Below are 9,972 nucleotides of genomic sequence, written 5' to 3'. Positions count from 1 at the left end.
CCAGTGACCGGTCTTTTATCGTGACTGCCAATCATACCATCAAATTGCAGAAGTATGGTGCAAGCCTTTGGATTGACGAAAGCGGCTATGACCATCGACGTTAACTACCACAACAACCACACATAACAACCACAAATGTCCTCTTTATCCTCCTCCATTTAATGTTGTGTTCTAATTTTGATTAGCAGATAAGATGGCCAATTTGGCGAGGTTAATTGGATTGTGTACCCAATGTTATTCTGCTAATAAATTCCTGTAGGCCTATCAACTTTGTAATAGCTGAAATAATCATTTGAATGTAAAAGTTAGTTCTAAATAATAAGTCTAGTAAAACTCATGAATTTTATTTTATGCACAATAAAAATTCTTTTTAAACCCCTTCTTGGATAAACGGTCATTTTTAAAGACTGATTAAGGGACTCAGATATTTCACATAATATGGTAATTAAATCTCTACATCTGCCACTATCAGTCTGTCAGAGTCAGGAGATGAACACATACAGTAGAGAAACATCTTAATGAGTGGTCTAATGATTAATTTATTTGCGTTTGGACTGCAGAGGTTCTGGTTTCTAATTCAACCAAATATAACTTTTCATTCTCATAAACCACGATGTGTCTGCACATCAGTGGGTGGGTGTTATACTTTAAAAACAGAATGCAATAAAAGATGCAGGGAGACAAGAATAGTAGAAACAGACACATTTATTAACCAACTTCGGAACCACAAACTCTCCACTCCAGCAGAAAGAATCTGCAGGAGAGCATTGGTGACCAAGATAACCACCTCACAAACACCTATCTCCCATCACACAGCCCAGCCATGGAACACTCAGTTTATATAGGAAGGAAACTGTGTTCAGGGGTGTATTCCAGAAAGCTGGGTTAACTTACCATCTGATTAACCCTGAACTCTGGGTTGATTAACCCAAAACCTGCTCACTCAGGGTATGTCGGTTCCAAAACACCTGTGTCGAGTTAGTTTAATCAACCTACTGCTAATAACCTAGAGTTAATGCGCGCACGCCGAACATATAAAGGCATTCTCAATGGAACGCCGAGTTCAGGAGTCACCATGGAAACTAAGGGTGAAAAGTCACGTGCCGCGTACTTCTCTGAAGCGGAGTTTGAAGTTTTAATGTTGGCTTATGAGGAGTTCAAGCCAATTATAATGAAAAAAAGCAATACAGCTGCATATCAAGGGAAAGACAATTGGCTTGGCAAAAAATAACTGACAGCATAAATGCGTATGTTTTTATCATTACATTTTAAATATGCTTGCGTTTCTTTTGTTAATTTGCAAAGATGAACAATTGTCTTTTTGAGCATGTGGCATGACTCGAAAGGCATTTACTTTTCTCTACATCAGTTTCATAAGAATACAGTGCAATGTATGTTGACTAGAAATATTTAGGCCTCTTGTTTTATAAAGTGTAATCCTTTTGGAGCCAAAAGAACTCTTTCCCAAGTCAAAATGAAACACAAAAACATTCTCCAAAAAGTTAATATTTTACTTTAACTGTTGTAAGGACAATGTCTTAAGTTCCTTTTACAGTATTCTTCTTATATAGCTAATAGAAAGAAGGCTGAGGCCCGTCTAGCTGGCGGGGGTCCAGCTCCACCTCCTCTCACCCCATCTGAGGAGTTGGCTCTATCACTTAATAAAGGTCGCCCTGTGGTTGATGGTATTCCAGAAGGCACTTCGTCAGACTTCGCTTCCTCCCATGACAACTCAAGTGACTTGGCACAATGTAGGTATACCATATTAGCACTTATGATTATTTAGTCATACGTTTGGACAAAACGATCATTTACTCTTGTCATTAGGAAGAAGGCTAAATGCTTCCCAAATTCAGTCATTGTTTCTCTTGTACATGTTCTATTTTACAGCATATTCTTTATACAGTAATTTTTTTTGTTGCATGTTCCTAATGCCTTTATTCAGTGTCTGTCATACTTTAGTAATTTACACATTGAGTCTCTTTTTTTTCTTCTTGCAGTTGCTGATGGACGCATTGTATTATTGGATCATCCTGAAACCACACAGTCTGTCACAATAGTTAGTGATGCATTCTAACAACCAGTTGCTTTTAGATCTTTCGCTTTGTCTGCCAGACAAAGTAACCTTGCATATTTCCACTCTAGGATGATGATGAAGAGACCACATCTACTGTGACTGAATTAGAAAGTGCTGGGAGACCCACACAGGTATGATGCATATACTGGACAATGCATAGCCTGTGGTACGGGCTCAGGATCAGGGAAGGGTGTCATCATATAGGCAAGGGTATCCTCTGTCCCCCAGCAAGTAACTATAGAAGTGTCCTGTAATGTTTGAAGTGTTTTCACATATTACCTGTGGAGAGCAATACGTTTATTATTTGTAACAACAATATTAAGGAGCCAAAATATACCTATTACCTGCACATTAATGCTATGCACAGACTTTCTATTAACATAGTCTCCCTCATTGATAGATGGAGTTTAATAGGAATGTGGGTGCCATCAATGCACCCAATCACGTTTGAAAACCAATTTTCACTTTGTTTTATTTGAATAATAAAAACAAATGTTTCTAAAATAGTTTTATTTCCTTTTTTTAATTTATGCATTTTCTATTTCACAATGTTATTAAAATAAAGTGCTGATTTACATATTCACGAGTGTTATGGTATTTTTTCCCTTTTCTATTTTACATTAACAGGGCTCTTAGTAACCTGGGTTACACTTGGGATTCAACATTTCCATTCTCTTAAACTCATTCATCCCTAACTTTCTATCTTTCTGCAACTTGTATGAATCTGTGAGTGCGTGTGCTTATGTGATTAGTTTATATGTCCTAGATTTATCTAATAAAGCATTATTCATAGTGAAAAGAGAAGTATCTTGTGTTTTGTGCTTACAAGTTAATGTCTTAAACTGCCGATCTTGTTACTGTGCTAATTGATAGTGTTTTCACTATACTTTGGATATTAATATCCAGCGCAGATTTGATGTTAAACGGCTTGTTCAGTGAATCGCAGGGCGTCTCAGTGATCAGCCGTGAAACAGTGATTCTGTTCAATTCCCTTTAAAATCTTAAATGATTCCCTTTGAGCTTAATTGACCAGTTTCCCTTAAAGCATGTTCCAGTTAAGGAGGGTAATTCATTTCACATGAAAGATAAGATCAGCAGCAAATAATGAAAGAATTCGAAACACTCAAATGTAATCCAGCCTCAGGTATCATGCATGTTCCAACAGTAGTGGTGCAACGGATCGTAAAACTCATGGCTCAGATCATATTATGGATTTTGAGTTACATATATGATTTGATTTTTCAGATCAGCAAAAAATAAATAAATACAATAATAATAATATATTATGCTTTTCAGCAGGAAAAATCTGGCTGGAATAGGTCTCTATGGTCCTAATTCACAGCGAGGAGAGTTTGAGTTGCCAAAGACTCTCCAAGGATCACAGCTGGAGAATTGCAGAGATTATTTTAATCTTGTGGTCACAAAGCCTTAAAAAAATGCAACATCCCTTACAGCCCCTTTGTCTTACCACTTTACTGTCCATAGCAATAACGTAAATGATGTTCATAGTCCTGTCTATAGTGTACATACAGTTTTACATAATCCATCTGTATAGTATGTTCATAGTACACCTATCTGTAAATCATGCTGATAGTAAAAAAATCTGTAAATTATGTCCATAACACTTATCTATTCTGTATAGTTAATGTACATATTGTAGACCTTGTATATTCTGTACTTACTGCTTATTGCACTTCTGGTTAGATGCTAACTGCATTTCATTGCCTTGTACCTTACATGTGCAGTGACAATAAAGTTGAATCTAATCTAATCCAATCAGCACGTTGTTTTGCGAGGGTTTCCTCTTTACTCATTCCAAAACAAACTCCAGCATGTTCAGTTGTCAGACACGACTGGAATCATCATACAGGACAATGTTCTATGGTCAGATGAAACTTAATAGTGATATGTTCAGGGTTAATTATACTGCTGGATCTTTAGTGTTGTGGGCCTGTTTTTCTGCCGGAGGTACATAACTGTGCTTCTTTACTCATATTTGTTATGGTAAGCGGGTGTTGATGGTTATGTTTCAATAAAGCAGGGTTTTAGCTCCAACTCTGATCAACCTCACCTATCTCTGATCTACTTGAACTCATGAATGACATGATACTACTCAAAGGTTAAAACCTTTTTATCCTCATATCTAAACAAACAGCCTTTGGAAGGACTAGTGTGTGCCTGGCCTGAAAGCAGTAATTTTTCTTATGTGAGCATAAAATAATCTTTTTGTCAAGAATCCTTCTTTTTCATAATTATGTAACATGATTGTGCAATGGTATCATGTTGCCATTGCTATTTCTCGGAACTATCTTACTTTCGCAGAACCTGATTTTACCAAGTGAGACATGTTCCTGGGACAAAATATGTTGACCCAGGAACACATCTAACTCAGCAAAATCAGGACGTGCCTTACTTTCACTCCCATGAAATAAGAGAAAATGCAAAGTGTGCACTTTGTCAGGTTACAACAGATCAGTGAAAAATTCGTCATCTGCTGTGGGCGTAAGGCTTTTCTTTAGCTCTCTGTTACCTATATAAAGTTTTGAATCTGATTTTTGTGGATTACTGCACACACTGACTGCCAGTCACCTGTTGAACCAACTGCTACTAGGAAACATTTGTCTCCTGAACTAAATATACAACAGTTATTTTCTCTCATCTCTGCAGTAAGTATATATTTGACATTCTTGATTATAGAGCTAGTGATATTTGATACTGTATGTAAAAGCAGCATAAGGACTGTTTCTTTATTTTTCTCTTTACTTTTTAAATTGCTTCTATACTTGATGATTAGTTGGTTGGGTTTGTCAATTATCATGGAGCCTGTATTTAAAAATGTATATTGCCAGATGATCTGATGTTATCACAATATAACAAATGATATACTCTTCTCTGAAGCAATCACAGGCCAGAATTCCCAAGCACTAATTCATATAGACAAATATCTTTTATGCACAGAGTGCAAATCCTGCCACAGAATGACAAAAAAAGTGCCAAGATTGAAAAGATTTAAATCAAAACAACCCTTCAGTGTTCTGTAAATATTACGTTGTTTCTTTCTTTCAAAATTCAGATCTTCCCAGCTCCAATTAAAAAACATGGGAAACGAGACTTCACGCTCAAATACCCACGTGGCCAACGCAACCGGGAAGCATCTTCGTATTTTCTATGGAGTGGATACAATGAGGCTGGAAGAAATGGTGATAAATGTGGGAGCAGGGATAGAAGGTACAGCATCAAAAACTGAACAATCAGTATCAGGGAAGATTTCCACCGATGTGAAGATGGTTTTTAAACCAGACTCCCGGGTCCGTTACCTTCACCTGCCGCAGAACGAGACATGTAACTTTACCGGTGAAGGCACCATCTATGCCACTGTCCTTTTGGAAGATGAAAAGGACGACAAAATCTGCAGTGGTGTCATCTGCCAAAATTTCCATATCCCCAGTGACCGGTCTTTTATCGTGACTGCCAATCATACCATCAAATTGCAGAAGTATGGTGCAAGCCTTTGGATTGACGAAAGCGGCTATGACCATCGACGTTAACTACCACAACAACCACACATAACAACCACAAATGTCCTCTTTATCCTCCTCCATTTAATGTTGTGTTCTAATTTTGATTAGCAGATAAGATGGCCAATTTGGCGAGGTTAATTGGATTGTGTACCCAATGTTATTCTGCTAATAAATTCCTGTAGGCCTATCAACTTTGTAATAGCTGAAATAATCATTTGAATGTAAAAGTTAGTTATAAATAATAAGTCTAGTAAAACTCATGAATTTTATTTTATGCACAATAAAAATTCTTTTTAAACCCCTTCTTGGATAAACGGTCATTTTTAAAGACTGATTAAGGGACTCAGATATTTCACATAATATGGTAATTAAATCTCTACATCTGCCACTATCAGTCTGTCAGAGTCAGGAGATGAACACATACAGTAGAGAAACATCTTAATGAGTGGTCTAATGATTAATTTATTTGCGTTTGGACTGCAGAGGTTCTGGTTTCTAATTCAACCAAATATAACTTTTCATTCTCATAAACCACGATGTGTCTGCACATCAGTGGGTGGGTGTTATACTTTAAAAACAGAATGCAATAAAAGATGCAGGGAGACAAGAATAGTAGAAACAGACACATTTATTAACCAACTTCGGAACCACAAACTCTCCACTCCAGCAGAAAGAATCTGCAGGAGAGCATTGGTGACCAAGATAACCACCTCACAAACACCTATCTCCCATCACACAGCCCAGCCATGGAACACTCAGTTTATATAGGAAGGAAACTGTGTTCAGGGGTGTATTCCAGAAAGCTGGGTTAACTTACCATCTGATTAACCCTGAACTCTGGGTTGATTAACCCAAAACCTGCTCACTCAGGCTATGTCGGTTCCAAAACACCTGTGTTGAGTTAGTTTAATCAACCTACTGCTAATAACCTAGAGTTAATGCGCGCACGCCGAACATATAAAGGCATTCTCAATGGAACGCCGAGTTCAGGAGTCACCATGGAAACTAAGGGTGAAAAGTCACGTGCCGCGTACTTCTCTGAAGCGGAGTTAGAAATTTTAATGTTGGCTTATGAGGAGTTCAAGCCAATTATAATGAAAAAAAGCAATACAGCTGCATATCAAGGGAAAGACAATTGGCTTGGCAAAAAATAACTGACAGCATAAATGCGTATGTTTTTATCATTACATTTTAAATATGCTTGCGTTTCTTTTGTTAATTTGCAAAGATGAACAATTGTCTTTTTGAGCATGTGGCATGACTCGAAAGGCATTTACTTTTCTCTACATCAGTTTCATAAGAATACAGTGCAATGTATGTTGACTAGAAATATTTAGGCCTCTTGTTTTATAAAGTGTAATCCTTTTGGAGCCAAAAGAACTCTTTCCCAAGTCAAAATGAAACACAAAAACATTCTCCAAAAAGTTAATATTTTACTTTAACTGTTGTAAGGACAATGTCTTAAGTTCCTTTTACAGTATTCTTCTTATATAGCTAATAGAAAGAAGGCTGAGGCCCGTCTAGCTGGCGGGGGTCCAGCTCCACCTCCTCTCACCCCATCTGAGGAGTTGGCTCTATCACTTAATAAAGGTCGCCCTTTGGTTGATGGTATTCCAGAAGGCACTTCGTCAGACTTCGCTTCCTCCCATGACAACTCAAGTGACTTGGCACAATGTAGGTATACCATATTAGCACTTATGATTATTTAGTCATACGTTTGGACAAAACGATCATTTACTCTTGTCATTAGGAAGAAGGCTAAATGCTTCCCAAATTCAGTCATTGTTTCTCTTGTACATGTTCTATTTTACAGCATATTCTTTATACAGTAATTTTTTATTGCATTTTCCTAATGCCTTTATTCAGTGTCTGTCATACTTTAGTAATTTACACATTGAGTCTCTTTTTTTTCTTCTTGCAGTTGCTGATGGACGCATTGTATTATTGGATCATCCTGAAACCACACAGTCTGTCACAATAGTTAGTGATGCATTCTAACAACCAGTTGCTTTTAGATCTTTCGCTTTGTCTGCCAGACAAAGTAACCTTGCATATTTCCACTCTAGGATGATGATGAAGAGACCACATCTACTGTGACTGAATTAGAAAGTGCTGGGAGACCCACACAGGTATGATGCATATACTGGACAATGCATAGCCTGTGGTACGGGCTCAGGATCAGGGAAGGGTGTCATCATATAGGCAAGGGAATCCTCTGTCCCCCAGCAAGTAACTATAGAAGTGTCCTGTAATGTTTGAAGTGTTTTCACATATAACCTGTGGAAAGCAATACGTTTATTATTTGTAACAACAATATTAAGGAGCCAAAATATACCTATTACCTGCACATTGATGTTATGCACAGACTTTCTATTAACATAGTCTCCCTCATTGATAGATGGAGTTTAATAGGAATGTGGGTGCCATCAATGCACCCAATCACGTTTGGGAACCCTGAAATTAAGATTAATTACAAGTTTAAAAAGTCTGTGTAGCCTTTACGTGTGTGCAGTCAAAATAAACGTATTAAGAAATGTAATTTAATTTAAGTAGATGACAGAATTTCTGAGAGCAAACCTGCCACAGTGCCATACATACTGTACGAACGGCTCTACACACTGTTGCCTTTCCTACGTGCTCTGCATCGCCCACATTGTAGAGAAAATTCCCCGTAGCAAAAAAAAGCGCAGAGCAATACAAAGAATTTGTTCGACGCTAAGCACTTGCCCACGGTTTGTCACGTTTTGTTAAATAAATGAACGACTTGTTCGAAAAAAACCCCCAGTATAATCTGTGCCTCTACGTCCACAGGATCCTCATCAAAAGTGTAAGCCATGCTCGGAAACCTCTCTGAAACAAACTTACCCTGCTCCGGAGCAGGTTATCCTCAGAGAGTCAGTTGCTATGGTTACTTACATAACCCGAAGGAGGTTCAACCAGTTTAAATTTGAAATTTGAGTTGACTTACACTGTGATGGGGAAACTCTGAGTTTTACAGAAAAAATGTACAGTGAAAATCGTGATATATTCTATTTACCATGTCAAAGTAGCAGTTCTTTGCAACTGGCTAAGTGTAATTAATAATTAGATGCTAGTTATACTTTATACTGGCAGATACATTTGCACCTCAGTATTGTTATACATTAACAGGATGCAATAATAACAGATTGTAAGTTGTTATATTTATTACAATTATAAATAGTTGCATCATTATTAAACACTCGTTAGGCACTTTACTTCCACTTTTAGAACAATTTGTTCAGTTTTATTGAAAATAAATTCTAATGTGATGGGAAAAGTGAGAAGAACGAGGTTGGCAAAAGCCGGACTCTAACCCAATCAAATGCGTTACAAGCTAGTTTTCTTGTTCCATCAAAAATCACTGTAGTGAGTCAGGAGTTGGAATTGCAAGTATTGAAAACGATCAGGATAGACTATTATAGCATCTATTTAGCATTTCAATTATAGAGTTATTTATATCTTCAAGTTAGCGTAGATTTATCTGTATTTAGTACAGTGGTCAGGATGGTACGGAGGTGTGTTGCTAGTTGCGACAGCACTGCTGGACTGCATAGTTTACCAGCAGATTTTAAAATTAGGAGCCAGTGGTTGCATGCACTTGGCCTGGAAGACCGTAAGTTCCCGCCTAGAGCTGGAGTGTGCAGACTGCATTTTACACGGGATTGCTTCTCCAACGCAATGGAAGTGGAAATGGGCTTCTCCACACAGCTCGCGCTGAAAAGCGGCGCGGTGCGGGAGTTAAGACAGCAGTTTGAGCCAGCGGCTCGAATTGATATGAACAGACACCTCGACATCCTCCACTTCAGGTGAAGGTGGGGGAGAAAAGTCCTCTACTTCAAATGATCGCTCTGTTGCAAAGCTACTTGCGTCATTACAGCCACTCTCCATTTTAGCGTCTCTGACAGCAGCTGTCAATCAATCCGTCACTGCGAGTCTCAGGATCACGCCGCTCTCGCTCAGCCCCGCCCTCGGTTCGTCCCCTCTATCTCCGCTGTGATCTGCCCACTTTTCAGCATTTTTCAAATATTGCCAGTGGGTGGAGTCAGGCTCTGACCAGGGGTTTAGTTACCCTTTAAGTAAAATGCACTTAATTTAGACCCCCCCCCCCCTCCCCGAGGGAACAAGACTAAGTATCTTATATCATTTTCTTATATAGAAAATCTATATCAGGATGGATATCAGGATATCAGGTTAGGTTCATAGAGTAAGTTACCATGGTAACTGACTCTCAGTATAACTTACCTCTCTTTCAGAAACGGGCTTGACTTACCCTGCTTTCTCGGGTTTGACAAACCTCCCATTCTGAAACAGAAAACCTAGAGTTTTGCAGTAAATGCAGGTACTGGTTCGGAG

General features: G+C 38.2%; 1 long non-coding RNA gene across 1 annotated transcript; it reads left to right on the top strand.

Moving 5' to 3' along the window:
- The first annotated feature begins 4,553 nt into the window (after positions 1 to 4,553).
- On the top strand, positions 4,554 to 5,521 carry LOC132099186 (uncharacterized). Its single transcript, XR_009423053.1, has 2 exons — positions 4,554 to 4,743; positions 5,151 to 5,521. It is a non-coding gene; the product is annotated as an uncharacterized LOC132099186 (long non-coding RNA).
- Positions 5,522 to 9,972: the final 4,451 nt, after the last annotated feature.

This window comes from Carassius carassius, chromosome 22, assembly GCF_963082965.1.
Source record: "Carassius carassius chromosome 22, fCarCar2.1, whole genome shotgun sequence".
NCBI classification, from domain to species: domain Eukaryota; kingdom Metazoa; phylum Chordata; class Actinopteri; order Cypriniformes; family Cyprinidae; genus Carassius; species Carassius carassius.
The sequence above is the reverse complement of the archived record's forward strand: the minus strand, read 5'-3'. Positions and strand labels throughout refer to the sequence as shown.